At 47.2% G+C, this 16,776-nt stretch overlaps 1 protein-coding gene across 8 annotated transcripts in view; it reads right to left on the reverse strand.

The window, feature by feature from the left end:
- ACACA (acetyl-CoA carboxylase alpha) overlaps positions 1-16,776 on the reverse strand; it is a 318,070-nt gene that overhangs the window by 259,146 nt on the left and 42,148 nt on the right. For 2 of the 8 annotated variants that reach the window (XM_070061033.1, XM_008271161.4), the window contains exon 1: positions 7,888-8,027. The exons of 4 other annotated variants lie outside the window; for them this stretch is intronic. The gene's annotated coding sequence lies outside the window, so the exon portion shown is untranslated. Of the gene's footprint in view, positions 1-7,887; positions 8,045-16,776 lie in introns of those variants that run through there. 2 more of the 8 variants (XM_002719077.5, XM_008271157.4) reach the window with 2 other exon arrangements.

Consider the following 16,776-nt stretch of genomic DNA (forward strand, 5'->3'; position numbering starts at 1 on the left):
ATAAATGAACTATTGAATAAAAGGTTACTGAAAAATAAGATATTCTTATGGTCTTAAAAAAATCCTCTCACAGACTATACATTTATCACAAAGGGGAAATGTTACTTTGACACCATTGTAAGTGTTCAAACTAAACATTACCAATAATAGGACAAATTGACACTATACACCCCTGATGTAATACAATTAGAAGTGTGCAACAGGAGCCTGCATTGTGGTATAGCTGGTAAAGCCACCACCTACAATACCAGCATCCCATATGTTTACGTCCTGGCTGCTCCACTTCAGATCCAACTGCCTGATAATGGCCTGGGAAAAACAGCAGAAGTTGGGCCAAGAGTGTGGGCCCCTGCTACCTACATGGAAAACCTGGAGGAAGCTCCTGGCTCTGGCCTGGCCCAGTCCTGGCCATTGCAGCCATCTGGGGAGTAAGCCAACCAATGGAAGATCTCTCTCTCTGAAATTTTAACTTTCAATAAATAAATAAAATGTAAAAAAAAAAAAAAAAGACTCCATTTCTACCATTTAAAAAAGTATACAACACTACATATTTAGCATACAACAATATCTATGTAATATTTTTAACAAAAATGGTTAATTTGAATCTTATAACCCACAACCATGAATCCAGACTGTAGGACATTTTACAAGATAACTGGCCTGGACTCTTCAAAAATGTAAATGAAAGACAAATGCCATGAAAGGCAAAAAAGGGTAAGGTGATGACTGTTCATTAAGACAACTGAATGGGGATGGTGTTGTGGTGTATTAGGCTAAGCCTCCGCCTATGGCGCCAACTTCCCATATGGGTACAGTTTATGTCCCAGCTGTTCCACTTCCAATCCAGCTCCTGCTAATGCGCCTGAGAAAGCAGCAGAAGATGGCCCAAGTCCTTGGGCCCCTGCACCTAGTCAGAGATCCAGAAGAAGCTCCTGGCTCCTGACTTTGGATTGGTGCAGCTCTGGCCATTAGGGTCAACTGGGGGAGTGAATCAGTGGATGGAAGATCAATCTGTTTTTCTTTCTCTCTCTCTCTTTCCCTCTAACTTTGCCTTTCAAATAAAATAAATAAATAAATATTTTAAAAAGAAAAAAAAAAGGAAACAGTGGAAATTGGGCTATGGGCTGTTTTTTTCTTGCAACGAATTTTGTAAATCTACCACTTTTTAAAATATGTGCATATAGAACTCATAAAAGTAAGAATTCAAAGTCTGTAATGTTAAGTAAACAGACCAAAGAACAATAGTAAAACATGAATCATTTGTATGATAACAGGGTGGGTAGGAAATGCATAAAATCTCTAGAAGTTACTAAGAAATTAGTACCATTTACATTAAAATACCTAATAAGTATTATTAAGAATTTATACTAAGAAATTAATTAACACTGGTTGCTTTGGGTGTAGGAATTGGGTGGCTGCAAGACAAAATTAGGAAGAATACCATTGTGTACCATTTTGTACTTTCAAAACTTTGAACCGTATGAATGTACTACTTATGTACAACAAACTGAAGATTGGAGCCAACCCTGTAGCACAGTGGGTGAGGCTGCTGCCTGCAATGCAGCCTCCCACATGGGCACCAGTTCTAGTCCCAGCTGCTCACTTCCAGTCAGCTCCCTGCTAACGGCCTGGGAAAAGCAGCAGCAGATTATGCAAGTGCTTGGGCACAAGTCACTCACGTGGGAGACCCAGAGGAAGCTCCTGGTTTTGGGCTGGCTCAGCCCTGGCCATGATGGGCATTTGGAGGGTGAACCAGTGGATGAAAGATCTCTCTCTCCCTCCCTCTCTGTAACTCTTTCAAATAAATAAATACATCTTTAAAAAAATTTGAAGATTTTAATAAGTTGAATAAAGCTTTCTCCAATTAATTCTGGGCCACTTTGGTCTGCAACATCTGCCTGAGCATTCCGCTAACCAAATGGAATGTTACTCACTTATTTACAGTACTATCATTTGTACCGTATGTGTTCCTGGTCACACTGAGTGAACTCTTCAATGAGGGTGGCAAGTTATTCTCTCTTCCAGAGGCTTTTGATCGACCACCCCAAAAGCTCACAATGCTGTGTGAACATCAGGCTTTCACAGGCTGAAAGCTTCATCAGAATTCAAATGAATGAATGAATGATAAGACCAGGAGGTAAGAAGCAAGCATTATCCTCTGAAAACATGGAGCAGCTTCAAGATAAAAAGCCATTTTGTCAATTTAAAAAGCTCTGGGATTATGAATCAATTTATGCTCATAAACTTATTTCCTAGAGCGGCATATTTAGAGAAAGCTGGAGTCATGATTCATATGTATCAGCTACCTTCTCTCTCAAGGACAGAAATTTCTTCCTTGAAGAACTACTGCTTGTGGCCAGCACTGTGGCAGAGCAGGTTAAGCTGCCACCTTCAACACGGGCATTCCATATGGGCGCCAGTTTACGTCCGGCTGCTCAACTTTTGATTCCGCTCCCTGCTAATATGCCTGTAAAGCAGCAGAAGGCAACCCATGTGGGAGACCTGGAAGAAGTTCCCGGATCCTGGCTTCAGATTGGCCCAGCTCCAGCCCTTGTGGCCATTTGGGGAGCGAACCAGTGGATGAAAGATCTCTCTCTGTGTCTCTCTCTCTTTCTGTAAACTCTGCCTTTCAAATAAACAAAATAAATCTTTTTTTTAAAAAATGTCTTATGTTCTATTAAAAAAAAAAAAGGACTGCTTGAGTTTTTTGCTCCATGTCCTCTGGACATGTTCTGGCATCATGCTTTCTATGACCTGGCAGAGCTCTGGAGCTGGAGAAATGCACAGGTTAAAACAGGAATTGCTAATCCTTTTGGAGTTACAACTGCCTATGCAGTTTCTGGGAAATAGTTCTACCTTGAAAATAATGAAGAACTCCCAAAAGTTAATTGTCTTGGGATTCAACAGGTCACATGATAAACTGCCAATAACAAGTTATTAACAGGCATATCAGATAAAATGTTCTCATATTAAGTGGAAAACTGGACTAGAAAATTCCTTAGGCAATCTTTTTATTTTTCTTAAGAATTATTTACTTATTTGAAGGGCAGAGTTACAGAGAGAGCAAGCAAGCAAGATTTTACGTCCACTGGTTGACTCGCCAAATGGCCACAACAGCCAAAGGTAGGTCAATCTGAAGCCAGGAGCCAGGAGCTTCTTCTGGATCCTTTGGGTAGGTGCAGAGGCCCAAGCACCTGAACCATGTTCTGCTGCTTTCCCGGGTGCATTAGCAGGGAGCTGGATTGGAAATGGAGCAGCTGGGACTTGAACCGGTGCTTGGATGCCAGCATTGCTGGCAGCGGCTTTACCCGAGATGCCACAGTGCCGGCCCCTTAGGCGTTTTCTGATACTAAATGTTCTGTTATGTTCTTGGATATTGTGAGATGGAATCTAAGAGAAATTCAGCAGTTTGCATTTCTAGGGCCAATAATAACACTGAGTGCTAAAGCAAAAAATGCAAGCAACCCAGGTGTCCATCTTTTTGGTGCTAATATACTAATATTATTCCTAATAAACTTAAAAACTAATCAAGCTCCTATAATCCATTATCCTCCAACTAGTGTGTGTGTGTGTGTATACATGCATACACATGTGTGCAAACCAGTGAGACTACAGGTAGGTTTGAAAGCTATAAAAACAGGATAATTCTTAGCCACGTCACTAGTGAGTCTACTCTACTTCTATCAGAGAGGATAGACAAATATGCATAAATGAGACCTTAAACTTCTTGAAAAAACTTCCCCAAAACAAGTTTTTTTCTTCAGACTTAATTTAATGACTGCCTTCAATATTTGCAAATTCTGCATTAATCGCTTCAAAGAAGACTTTATAAAAGCTATCTGGCATGACCGTTTCAGTTAAAATTCCCAGTATCTCCTCACATAGGGGGCGAGAACAGAATGCTGAAAGGATGAAATGAGCCTAAGTCCCAAATAACATTACTGGAAGGTGGGATCAACTGGAGCCACCAACCTTTGCTTAATATCCCTTGTTGAAGTTGCTTCGTATTTACTGGGATCGGCGTTGTGGTGTAGTGAGCTAAGCCTCCACCTGCAGTACCGGCATCCCATATGGGCACAGGTTCATGTCCTGGCTGCTCCACTTCAGATCCAGCTCTCTGCTATGGCCTGGGAAAGCAGTGGAAGATGGCCCAAGTGCTTGGGCCTCTGTACCCGCTTGAGAGACCGGGAAGAAGCTCCTGGCTCCTGGCTCCTGGCTCCTGGCTTCAGATCAGCCCAGTTCAAGCTGTTGCTGCCATTTGGGGAGTGAACCAACAGATGGAAGATCTTTCTTTCTGTCTTCCCTTTCTCTGTAATTCTACCTCTCACATAAATAAATCTTTAAAAATATTTATTTATCTGAAAGGCAGAGTTACACACAGAGAGAAGGAGAGATAAAGGGAAGGATCTTCCTTTCATCTGCTGGTTCACTCCCCAAATGGCCACAAAGTCAGGAGCCAGGAGCTTCTTCTGGGTCTCCCACATGGGAGCAGGGGCCCAAGCTGCTTTTCCAGACACATTAGCAGGGAGCTGGATCGGAAGTGGAGCTGTCACGACATGAACCAGTGCAGCCTGCGGCTTAACCTGCTGCACCACAGGGCCGGCCCCTTAGAAGTTGCTTTACACTTGCCTCCTTACACATCCTAAGACTAGATGGCTTCAATGGTGGCTTGAATAAGTAACAAATCGCTAAGAGAACTGCATCACTAGAGCAAGACTAACTAGGAATAACTGGATGAACTCAAACTTTTGTCTTATCAAGCAGAGGCACACTCTAAGTGCAACATCTTTATGACACCATTTGCCATACTTTCCTCTCTGTTTAATATTATTTTCAAATCACCCACTAGGTGCAAGCAGAGAATAATCACTAAAGTTTTGTTAAAGAAACAAGCAAAAGTTATGTAAGCAATAATCTGTCGAAGTGGAAGATCAATGAAGGCCTCCTTTAAAAATTCCTCAACAGGAATTTTTCCACCAAGTAAGGCTTTCATGTCTATTCATTCTTCTTAATCTGTTTTATGGGTTTCGGAAGATGCTTGGTGCATAACTCCTATAATTATTAACCTTCAAACACAGGTTAGATAATAATACAACAACTTCTTCCCAACTGCATCACTGGCCATTACAGCCAGCCATCTGGGGAATGAACCAGGGTATGGAAAATCTCTCTGTCTCTCCCACTTTTTTTTTTTTTTTTTTTTGGACAGGCAGAGTGGACAGTGAGAGAGAGAGACAGAGAGAAAGGTCTTCCTTTTCCGTTGGTTCACTCCCCAAATGGCCGCTACAGCCGGCGCACTGTGCCGATCCGAAGCCAGGAGCCAGGTGCTTCTCCTGGTCTCCCATGTGGGTGCAGGGCCCAAGAACTTGGGCCATCCTCCACTGCCTTCCACAGCAGAGAACTGGACTGGAAGAGGGGCAACCGGGACAGAATCTGGCGCCCCGACCGGGACTAGAACCCGGTGTGCCGGCGCCGCTAGGCGGAGGATTAGCCAAGTGAGTCACGGAGCCGGCCTGTCTCTCCTACTCTTGAACTTTAACTTTCAAATAAGCAAATCAAGAAAAAAAAAGGAAAGGGAAGGGAAAGGAGAAAAAGGGAAGGGAATAAAATACCACAGGGGCAGGTTTTGTGGCACAGTGGGTTAAGCCCAGCTACTCCAGCTTTCAATCCAATTTCCTGTGAATGAATGCACCTGGGAGGCAGCAGATGACAGTTCAAGTGCTCGGGTTCCTGCCACCCCTGTGGGAGACCCAGGTGGAGTTGTGGGCTCCTGGCTTCAGCCTTGCCTTTTGCAGGCATTTAGGGGAGTGAGCCAATGGATGGAAGACAGATCTCTCTGTCTTTCTCTAACACTCTGCCTTTCAAATTAATAAATAAATAAATCTTTTTAAAAAGAAAAGGGAATACTGTAGCTTGTTACATGGTGCTCTACACCTGAACCCGTCCACAGCCCTTAAGAGAAGTATCACCTGAGGGAGTTCTGGGAGGCTGGCTTTCAAAATGTCAGTTCCTTGCCGGCGCCGTGGCTCAATAGGCTAATCCTCCACCTTGCGGCGCCGGCACACCGGGTTCTAGTCCCGGTTGGGGCGCCGGATTCTGTCCCGGTTGCCCCTCTTCCAGGCCAGCTCTCTGCTATGGCCAGGGAGTGCAGTGGAGGATGGCCCAGGTGCTTGGGCCCTGCACCCCATGGGAGACCAGGAAAAGCACCTGGCTCCTGGCTCCTGCCAGGATCAGCGCGGTGCGCCGGCTGCAGCGGCGGCCATTGGAGGGTGAACCAACGGCAAAGGAAGACCTTTCTCTCTGTCTTTCTCTCTCACTGTCCACTCTGCCTGTCAAAAAAAAAAAAAAAAAAAAAAAAAAAAAACAAAATGTCAGTTCCTTGACATTACCTACTTGTTGTCTTAACTATAAATCCATTAAGTGAAAGGCCATCATTGCCTAACCTTTCCCCCATATGACAAAACAATTTAATCTTGTGCTTGATATGTCTATTCCGCACTGGTAAAACCAAACAAAATGTCTACAACGTTAGTGAACACAGGCACCTCCATAACTTAACCGTTCACTCTGCCATCCTTCACAGGCCCACTGTACAAAGTGTGGTGTGTTATGTCACATTTAGAAATGAAGAAACTGAGGCCAGGGGAGTGGGAAGAGACTTGCCACTTTGTAGCAAGAAGGCATCTGTCTGGAGGCTGCAGCTGTGGTCTTGCCCTGCTCTATTAGACAACAATGCATCCTCAAAAAGTGCCTGGCGGACAGACAGCCCAGAAATCCTCAACACAGGCATCCAAGGCATTCCCGAGAAGAGGAGACCAACCCTTGCTTCTCAGGCTGCATAACCGAGGGGACAGGAGAGCAAGAAACCAAAGAAAGAAAATCAACTTCCGAGTGAAGGCCAGAATCTTAGGTGTTTTCGCCACTTTGGAATATTACTGAAGCACTGCTCAAGCTGAAAAGGAATCAGGAAGTCCTAGGGGCTTTAGATTTCAGTCTTAAATCGCAAAACAAAAATATCTGAAATTACAACATTCCCCCCATATGAGAAGCTATATTCTTGTATGTCTCTATAAAACCCACAAGCCCTAAATCAAGTCCCTGATCTTTAGAGATGATTTCAGCAGCCCACTTGTCCACCTCCAAATGCAAAAAAAATACTGGCCCTAACCCGAGCAGCGCCCTTCATGCACATTTTCCTCTGAAATCCTCAGCCTCCCATCACCTTCCTGTGCCCCACCTCCAATAGCTTCATCAGTGTGGCCAGCGGCTTTTACTCTCAAAGCAGGCACGCACTTTTACTACGCCCCTCAGAACGGAAAACCTAAAATCCCGGGAGCAGGAACTGGCAACTGACGAGCCAGCCGGCCCTGGCTCTCACCATGATACAAAGACACAGCGAAAGCAACAGACGCCCGAGTCTCCGCACCCCACACCTCACTCTGCAAGAGGAAGCAGACTTTCAATGGAAGCCGACCCAACACTCAGCACCCCCACTCCCACGTGGTCTTGCCCTTCTCCCCATACCAAGGCAGGACGGCAGAGGGGTCCGGAAGGATCCAGACCCCTGGGGCTGCGGCGGGAGGGGCAGGAGGGAGAGCGCCAGGCAGACGTCCCAGCCGCTTCCCGGGGGCCCTGAGCTACACGCCTCCCGGTCCCAGGACCTGAGATCCCACCCCCGAGACCCCAGACCTCTCCACGGCTCTCGGGAGGCGACTTCAAGGCTCCAAAGCGGCGGCCAGGGTTGGGCTGCCTAACACCGGGTCTGGACAGGATGGAGCCCGGGCCGCGTGCGGCGGAGGCTGGGAGGCGGCCCCTTGCCTGCCGCCGCCCCTCCCAAGGCTCCAGCTCCTCCAGGTTCGGGTTCACGGATTGTAGGGCGGCCCTCACCTCACTTTAGGGTGGCGGCGTCCGCGGTCCAGCGGCCCCGGAGTCCTTGCGAGGAGGCGGTGCTGGGCGGGAGGAGACGCCGGCGGCCCGGGCGATGGCTGACAGGCGCGCAGCTCCAGGCCGGCCGGGCACACGGGGCCTGGGCGGGGCTTGCGTGCCGGCCCCGCCCCCGCCCCGCCCCGCCTCCGCCTCCCACCTCAGCGGGCGAGCCCCATGAGGTGACTACGTCCGGGGTTACTCCGGGCCGTTCACCTCCAACCCCGCTCCCGCCTGCGGCGCGGTCCGGGCGGCTTGAGGTGGGGGGGGGCCCGAGGCGCGGGTTCCGAGGACTTGGAGGCAGCCAATGGCAAGCCGGAGCGGGGCGGGGCGACGTGAGGCGATGCCTATGGTCCGAGCGCGGCTCTGCCATTCGGGGCCCAGCGGCTAGAGGGCGGGCGGGCCCGGGCGGCCTCGGTGCCCCTTTTGCCGGGAGCGGCTGCGGGGCCAGCCCGCCGGCTCCCTCTTTCGGCGGACAGGGAAGTGGGGAAACGGTCTCAACACGCACCTCCCATCAGGACCAGAGGCGCCCCGGGCCGCAAAAAGTGAGCGGCCAGCCAGTAGCAGCACCAAGGCGGGCTGAGGGGCAGGCGGTGTGCGGGCTCGCGGTGGGTTGGGGGCCATCAGCTGCCCTCGTCACAGAGGCTGGTCCCTTAAGTTAGTGCAGGCCGACTCCTAGACCTCCAGAACTCGTTGTTCCCCTCCGCAGCCCACCCCGCAAAGGAGCTCTGGGCGCTGGTCCCTGCGTGCTGAGGAGAAGCCCCGGTAAAAGTGGCTGGGTGTGCCTCAGGACCAAAATCTGCCTGCCCTGAGCAGGGGAAAGAGGTGCCAGCCAGTTCCTGACTGCTCAGATTGGAGACGGCCTCCCATCCTCCACCGTGGTTACGCCAAGCCCTTGAGACGAAGCCAACCCATTTCTCTAGCTTTCCCGGTTACTTCACAGAGAGACAGACGTTCACGGCAGCTGTGTGATGAAAATCGATTGTAACTGGAAGGGGTCCCAACACAGTACGACGGGGCTTCAAGAAGTTCCTGGAGAAGTGGGATTAAAAGAAAAATGCCAACTTTCTGAGGCCTCCTGGTACAACCATTGGACAGGGACAGAGTGGAAAGGGGAAGGAAAAAAGTTTGCGCTTAAGAGGAGTGGAGTGAGTTCTAACCCCTTCCAAGAATCTAAGGGAGCACCCAGAGTCCTTCCCTGATTCTTACACAAGTGGGTGGTGAAGGCCAGGGGCAGTGCTGGGATGACAATCTGGCGGGGAAGATGTTCCAAGGCACAGGGCGCATAGTGAATAGGGGAGAAACACACCCCCTAGGCCAGATGTTCCTGGGCAGAAGCTGAGGCAAGAAAGACTGGCCAACAAGGAGCAATACTAATCTAGGAGCCCCAAAACAGCATTGCATGGTGGCACCTCCAACCCACTTTAAAAATAATAGGGAGTGGAAACAGAGAAATTGGGAAAGACGTGGATTTTGACAGAACAGAGATCCATTTTTATGCTAAATGTAGCACCAGGATATCTGTCAGTTGGACAAAAGTAGGAAACTCAGAAAAGACAGCTGAGAAAGATTTGGGACTTGACAGACTGAGAACAAAGACTGGGGAAGAGGAAGCTCTGCAGGTCCATAAGAGCACTCTCCAAGCTGGCATGAAAGAAGTGACTGGAAAGAACAAAAAGTCTCGAGGTTGCCTTTTGTCCTTCTTTTACCTTTCCTTTTATTTTTTTTAGATTTATTTATTTATTTGGAAGTCAGAGTTAGAGAGAGACAGATTTTTCCATCTGCTGGTTCACTTCCCAAAATGGCTGCAAGAGATGGGGTTGGGCCTGGCCAAAGCTAGGAGCCAGGTTCATCTGGGTCTCCCACGTGGATGGCAGGGGCCCAAGTACATGGGCCATTCTCCACTTCTTTCCCAGGCCATTAGAAGAGAGCTGGATTGGAAGTGGAGTAGCAGGGACATTCCTCCAGGATCCTTTCTCAGTGTTTAACAGCTTTGAAAGAGCTACAAAACCAGAAGTTCATTCTCAAAATCTGACCTTAGGGTCTAGCGTTGTGGCGCAGTGAATTAAGTTGTTATGCCTAATTTCACATTGGAGTGCTAGTTCAAGTCCTAGCTACTAGGATTCCAATCCAGCTCCCTACTAATGCACCTGGGAAGCAGCACATGGTGGCTCAAGTACTTGAGTACCTGTCACCCATTGTACACACCCAGATGGAGTTCCTGGCTCCTGACTTCCACCAGGCTCAGCTCAAGTCATTATAGCCATTTGAAGAGTGAGCCTTGGCCAGCGCCGCGGCTCACTAGGCTAATCCTCCGCCTTGCGGCGCTGGCACACCGGGTTCTAGTCCTGGTCGGGGCGCTGGATTCTGTCCCGGTTGCTCCTCTTCCAGACTAGCTCTCTGCTGTGGCCCGGGAGTGCAATGGAGGATGGCCCAAGTGCTTGGGCCCTGCACCTGCATGGGAGACCGGGAGAAGCACCTGGCTCCTGGCTTCGGATCAGCGCGGTGTGCCGGCCGCAGCGGCCATTGGAGGGTGAACCAACAGTAAAGGAAGACCTTTCTCTCTGTCTCTCTCTGTCCACTCTGCCTGTCAAAAAATAAAATAAAATAAAAAAGGAAAGAGTGAGCCAGTGAATAGAAAATCTCTCTGTCTCTCCCTCTTTCTCTGCCACTCTGCCTTTCAAATAAATATTTAAAAGCAAAACCTGACCTTACATTAAATTGTAGCAAACTCATGTACATCTCACTTTAGACCTCACTGAATGTTTAAAGTAATTGAGTTCTGTAAAGAACTAGCTAAGGAAAGGCCTAAACAAAGAGCTATAGTGAAATCAGATTAAAGATGAGGTAGCGGGGCTGATGCTGTGGTGTAGTGGGTTAAAGCCTGGCCTGCAGTGTTGGCATTCCATATGGGCACCAGTTCAAGTCCCAGCTGTGCCTCTTCTGATCCAGCTCTCTGCTGTGGCCTGGGAAAACAGTAGAATATGGCCCAAGTCCTTGGGCCCCTGCACCCACGTGGGAGACCTGGAAGAGGCTCCTGGCTCCTGGCTCCTGGCTTCTGATCAGCTCAGCTCCAGCTGTCATGGCCATTTGAGGAATTAACCAGCAATGGAAGACCTCTCTTTCTCTAACCCTTTCAAATAAATAAAATAAATCTTTTTTTTTTTTAAAGGATGAATTAGGATATACCAAGACCATTTACAGATGACCTAGTAATCTAATTGTTGTCACCAAATGATAAGACAGCTAGGCAGAGAATGACCAAAGAGCTGCGTCTTTAAGACAGTACACCTGGAATTTCAACAACCCCATGTTGTGTTGTTTGGTACATGTTACAACCTGCCCGCCCCTGATGTAGGTTCTCTAGAGCTGCTGAGTTCTTGCCACACAGCCATTATGTCTGTAAGAGGCAAAGGAAGAGAGCCAAAGGGTGGAGAGAACTTACTATACAAGACTAACAGGTGGAAGAGACAGAGGTGAGTGGAACATTTCCAGAAGCTGAAAGAAGTCTGTTATGGGCTGAACTGTATCTCAAAATTGAACTGTTGAAGTCCTAACTCTCAGTATCTCAGGCTATGACTGTATTTGGAGATAGGTCTTTAAAAAAGTAATTAAATTAAAACGAGGACATTAGTATGGACCCTAATAAAATATGGCTGGTGTTCTTATGAGATTAGGACACAGACACACACAGAGGGAGTATCCTGTGAAGACCTAGTGAGAAAAGAGCAAACTACAAACCAGAGAGAAAAGCCTCAGAAGAAAGCAACTTGGTTAACACCTTGATCTTGGATTTCTGAGCTCCAGAACTGTGAGGAAATACATTTCTGTCCTGAGGCCATTAGTCTGTAGCACGACACTTTGGTATAGCGGCCCTAAAACACTAATACATCTCCCAAATATCAAGCGGCTTCCAGGTTTTTTGTCAAGGTTATTTAAAGTTATCACAGATTTATTCCTTTAAAAAAATTTTTTTATTTATTTTTCTTTGAAAAGCAAAAAGCACACGGGATAGAGAGAGAGAGAGAGAGAGAGAGAGAGAAAGCTCTTCCATCTGCTGTTTTACTCCCCAAATGCCCACAATAGCTGAAGCTGGGCCAGTCTGAAACTAGTCTGAAACTCAATCCAGTTTCCCACATGGGTGGCAGGGACCCAAGCACTTAAGCCATCATCTGCTGCCTCCCAGCTTGTGCATGAGTTGAAATCTGGATTGGAAGCAGAAGAGCCAGGACTTGAATGAGGCACTCTGATATAAGATATAGCCATCTCAAATGGGTCTTAATCTCTGTATCTTCCCCAGCCCTGCCATGCAGCACTGGCATCCCATATGGGCGAACATTCGAGTCCCGGCTGCTCCATTTCTGATCCAGCTCCCTGCTAATGCACCTGGAAAAGCAGCCAGAGGATGGCCCAAGTCCTTGGGCCCCTGTACCCACATGGGAGACCCAGAAGAAGCATCTGGCTCCTGGCTTTAGATCAGCTCAGCTCTGGCCGTTTCAGCCATTTGGGGAGTGAACCATCAGATGAAAGACCTCTCTCTCTTTCTCTGTCTCGACCTCTCTCTCTGTAACTCTCTCTTTCAAATAAATAAAAGAAGATGATCTGACCCTGTTTAAAAAAAAAAAAAAGAGTTGGTCTCTTAACCCTACTCTTGGGAAAACTGAGAAATCCCTGTCTTTAAGGTGATTACCATTTATTTGGGAAGACAAAAGTAGCATAATAAAACAGGGTCTACATGTCCCTCCTAAGATGACAGCCATGTGAATCTATAAGAGCCACGAGAGAGGACAGAAATTTCAAAAACGCATAAAGCCCAATATAGATAAACGGTACGGATGTCACTGTCCAGGCAGTGCCATCTGGTGTTTCACTGACAATCCTACTTTATATTAGGGTAACGTTTTTCATGAACTTTTTTTTTTTTTTTTTGGACAGGCAGAGTTAGCAAGTGAGAAAGAAATAGAGAGAGAGACAGAGAGAAAGGTCTTCCTTCCATTGGTTCACCCCCTAAATGACTGCTATGACTGGTGTGCTGCGCCGATCTGAAGCCAGGAGCCAGATGCTTCTCCTGGTCTCCCATGCAGGTGCAGGGCCCAAGGACTTGAGCCATCTTCCACTGCCTTCCTGGGCCACAACAGAGAGCTGGACTGGAAGAGGAGCAACCGGGACAGAATCCGGCGCCCTAACCAGGACTAGAACCTGGAGTACTGGCACCACAGGCGGAGGATTAGCCTAGTGAGCCGCGATGCCGGCCTTACGTTTTTCAAAATATGTTCCACCAACACCTGAAACTGAAATTCTGAGGTATTTATTAAAATGCAGATTCTGGGGCAGGCATTTGGCTTAGCAGTTGACAGCAGTAGTTCCTACCTTTGACCTGGCCCAGCCCGGGCCATTGTGGCCACCTGGGGAGTGAAACAGTAGATGGAGGACTTCTCTGTCTCTTCCTCCCCGCCTCTTTCTCTAACTCTGCCTTTCAAATAAATGAATAAATCTTTATAAAAAAATCCAGATACTAGTTGGGACACATGAGTTCCATATCAGAGTTCCTGGGTTTGAGTCCCGGCTCCGCTCATGACTCTTCCTGCTAACACAGACTCTGGGGTGCAGTGGTGACAGACAGCTCAAGTGACTGGATCCCTGCCATCCACGTGGGAGATGGGGATTGAGCTCCCAGCCCCCAGCTTCAGCCTCTGGCCTGGAGCCACCGAAGGTGGTAGGGGAATGAACCAGTGGGTAGGAGCTTGCACTCTGTCTCTGCCTTTCAAATCAAAACATAAAAGAAAAAAAAGTTAAAAATGCAGATTCTCGGCTTTAATGCATAACTTTTTAAGCAGCAACGCTGGTACTTATTCATCCTGAAGTCTGAAAACACTAGTTTTAGATTTGTCATTATTCCCTTCCTTGCTGCCAGAGTCTCTGTTAAACAACAGTGTCTCCTACACCTGTGCTTCCAGGACAGGAAAGTTATCAGGTCAGGCCTGAGTTCAACTAAGGAAGGAAAGAAAACAATGTTAACAGAAAATTGAATCGCAAAGCCCCTGTCCTGGTGGCTGTTTGATCATGGCCTCAATGTCCTTAAGTAGCAAGATCAGCGATCCATCTTTAGGACAAGGTAGGGGAAACAATAGGATGCTACTTCTCACTGACCTCCAGTACTTACCCTCGGATCTGGCTTCTAGCACTAGCCATGTTCATTCTTGTCCTGATACCTTTGCTTATGCAGGCAAACTTGTCCTTCCTGTTTTTCTGAATCTTTCTAGTACTTAAGTCACAACTTCGTCATTTCCAAGATGCCTCTAACATCTCTAGCTTCCACAGATTTCTCTCCCTCCTCCTGAGTTCGTGTTACAACCTGGTCACTAGCACAAGGTTCAGCAGTTACTTGGGCTATAGTTTTTATGTGCATATTGGTTTTAGCTCTTCAGATAAACTTCTAATAATTTTGCAGGCAAAGTCTTTTTATAGTTCCCTCTTTTATAGCTCTCAGAGTAGGGCTAGGTATAGATACTAGTAAATGCTTGACAACTTTTTTTTTAAATGCTTCATTTTTAAAAAGATTTATTTATTTATTTATTTTTGAAAGGTGGTTGCAGAGAGAGAGAGAGAGAGAGAGAGAAAGGGAGAGAGATCCTCCATCCACTGGTTCAGTCCTCAAATGATGACAACATCAGGGCTGGGCCAAGCCAAAGTCAGGAGCCAGGAACGCCACCTGGGTCTCCCACATGGATGGCAGAGGTCCAAGCACCTGAAGTATCTTCCGTTGCCTTCCCAGGTACATTAGCCGAGAGATGGATTGGCAGCAGCCAGGACTTAACGAGCAGCTTGCCCTGCTGCGCCACAACGCCTGCCCCCAGGTGCTTCATTACCTGGAATACAGATTATTAGCTCTGTATTTGAGATGCTGCCCTGCTCCTGAAGTCTGCGTACGTCTTTAGATTGCCTACTAGGAAGGCAAGGCCTCCAGTAGGATACTTAGCCCCTTGACAAGTGGGCAGAATTCACCCACTGCCCAGCGCTGGAAGATAAAATTAAAAAAAAAAAAAAAAAGACACAGATATCTTATCTGTACGCAATGTTCCTTCACTCTGGTCAGCCATCCTGGTTTGCCCAGAATTAAGAGCCTGAGGGAACTTCACACCATAAGGTCAGAGAATGTCCTCAGGGAGGCCACTTCATAAATCTGGTCCTGATGACGAAAGGTAGAATTGCACAGTGAAGGACAGTGTTTATACTGGAGACTTCTCACGATCTTTGCACATGGACACAGGGTTTTCATCTGGCATTTCAGCTGTGCCTCCCTCTGGATTATCCAATCTCCAACACTTCCAATCCCCAGCTACACTTTGGGCAGTCACCAAATCGTAGTTTCTTCCACCATGACTGATTTTATAGGTATATGTTTGTGTGTGTGTGTGTGTGTGTGTGTATATATATAATTCCTTTCTAAGGCCTATACAAGTACTAAATACCTGGAGAAAGTTTAAAGGGCCCTTTTCTTTAAAGGCAGGAAAATGGACAAGATGATCTGTTTAAGGCTTGCAGTCTTGGATTCCAGCACGCATGTTGCTCAGTTTTACAACCTACCCTACTCTGTCTCCTCTGTGCTCTGTATTGTCAGAGCCTGGGCTCTTAAATCAGATAGACCTGGCTTCAAGTCCTGACTGTCATTAATTAGTTCTGTGTCCTTGAGCAAGTGACCTTGCTTCTGAGCCTCAGTTTTCTTGTCTGTAAACCGACCTTTTGGAAAGCAGCAGAAGATGGCCCAAGTGCTTGGGCCCCTGCACCCACATAGGAGACCTGGAAAAAGCTCCTGGCTCCTGGCTTCGGACATGTCCAGCTCTGGCTACTGCGGCCATATGGAGAGTGAACCAGCAGATGGAAGACCTCTCTCTCTCTTTCTCTCTGTCTCTGCCTCTGCCTCTGCCTATAACTTTGCCTCTCAAATAAATAAATAAATGAATAAATATTTTTAAAAACTTTCTTTTGGAACAGGTGTTTGATGCAGTGGTTAAGATGCTGCTTGGGATGCCTACATCCCCCATCAGAGTCCAGGTTCAAGTCCCAGCTCCATTTTCAATTCCAGCTCCCTGCTAATGTACACCCCTGGAAGCAGCAGATGATGCTCAAGTACTTGGGTCCCTGACACCCTGGTGAGTGACCCAGATTGAGCTCTGGGCTCCTGGAGAAGGCCTGAGCCAGCCTTGGCTGTTGAGAGTGAACCAGCAAACAGAAGATCTCTGTGTCCGTCTCTGTCTCTCTCTCTGTCTCTTTCTCTTTCCTCTCTCTCTCCTTCTCTCTGTCTCTCTCTGCATTTCAAATGAAAAGAAAATAAGAAAATAAAAAGTTTTAATAAAATACACTAAAACCACTTTGTAAGGTGTTATTTTGGATTAAATTATATAACCACAATGTAAAGCTTTTAGCACGGCATTTAGAATACAGTAAGTACACATTCCCCTTTTTCTCTATGTCCCTTATCCCCATTTCCTGCTATTATCGAATACAAGGGCAAAATGCCCAGTAGATACTCAGATGACTTGGGAATTACTGGGATAATAAATCCACTCCATCCCTCCACCTCCAGTATTTTCAGGGCAGTGGTGATCAGGGACAAAAGGATAATTTGAATCTTTTACCCTTACTTGGAGGAGCAAATGAGTGTGGTCTGAGCCTCTGAGGACCAGCCAAACGGTTGGCACTGTGAGAGAAAGGCTCTTTAATCCCTTTGGCAAGGATATGGAGCAATAGGAACTTTCATATACTACAAGTGGGAGTTTAAATGGGGACAACCCCTTAGAAAACAGGTTGGCATGAATTAGCACAGCTGAACATACCCTAAATAGCCTATCA

The sequence above is a fragment of the Oryctolagus cuniculus genome, chromosome 17 (assembly GCF_964237555.1).
Source record: "Oryctolagus cuniculus chromosome 17, mOryCun1.1, whole genome shotgun sequence".
NCBI lineage: Eukaryota > Metazoa > Chordata > Mammalia > Lagomorpha > Leporidae > Oryctolagus > Oryctolagus cuniculus.